Here is a 782-nt window from a genome sequence, read left to right as displayed (position 1 = left end):
AAATGTCAGGACCATCTGAAATCTATTCATATATAGTATACCTCTGGCGTATGCCACCCACAAATGTCATATGTAGATAGGAAGAGAACAGAGGATGAAAGGCACACAAACAATAAAATTAAAAGCAGGAAAGAATATATAGAAAAAAAAAAACTTTTAACGTTTACTATATTTAATTAAACTACTATAAAAAAGAAAAATGGCCTCCAGTGGTAGACCGCTGTCCGGTTCTGGCGTGACTGTGACGGTGTCACACTGCTGGGAGATGAAGGCACTGCCACCCCATGCTGTAAGCCATGGTCACTGTTCTGGTGACACATGGTCTTGGTATAAGGCAGTGCGGTGCTTCCTTGAGTGCACTTACCAGTTGTCTGTAAGTGCGAGTATGGAAGCTTACAAGATGTAACATACTGTCCTTTCTTTTCTGCTAGCAGAAAAAGGAACCCATTGAAGTCAATGGGAGGCTTTTTTTTTTTTTTCAGCGCTGAAATTCCACACCAAATTCCTCACCATTTTCCTCTGTGTGAATACACCCTAAGAGTGCTTACAAACACATCTTCTTGCATTATGTGAGGTCTAGATTTTTTTTTTTCTTTTAACCATGAAAAGTACTGTTAGAAATGGTGCAGACAGAAGTTACATGTTAAGTAGTAAAATATTAAGTCCTACATACATTGCATTTTTTTCCTTGACTTTTGTTCCCCCATTTCATGAGGTTTTGCATCTTTGATACTCTAGTTGTGGCTTTTTTTAAATTTGATTATTTATTTTTTTGTGTTCGG

At 37.6% G+C, this 782-nt stretch overlaps 1 non-coding gene across 1 annotated transcript; it reads left to right on the top strand.

The window, feature by feature from the left end:
• Nucleotides 1–205: 205 nt before the first annotated feature.
• Nucleotides 206–400, top strand: LOC142205390 (small nucleolar RNA SNORA74). Its single transcript, XR_012716398.1, has one exon. It is a non-coding gene; the product is annotated as a small nucleolar RNA SNORA74 (small nucleolar RNA).
• Nucleotides 401–782: the final 382 nt, after the last annotated feature.

This window comes from Leptodactylus fuscus, chromosome 5 (assembly GCF_031893055.1).
Source record: "Leptodactylus fuscus isolate aLepFus1 chromosome 5, aLepFus1.hap2, whole genome shotgun sequence".
NCBI classification, from domain to species: domain Eukaryota; kingdom Metazoa; phylum Chordata; class Amphibia; order Anura; family Leptodactylidae; genus Leptodactylus; species Leptodactylus fuscus.
The sequence above is the reverse complement of the archived record's forward strand: the minus strand, read 5'-3'. Positions and strand labels throughout refer to the sequence as shown.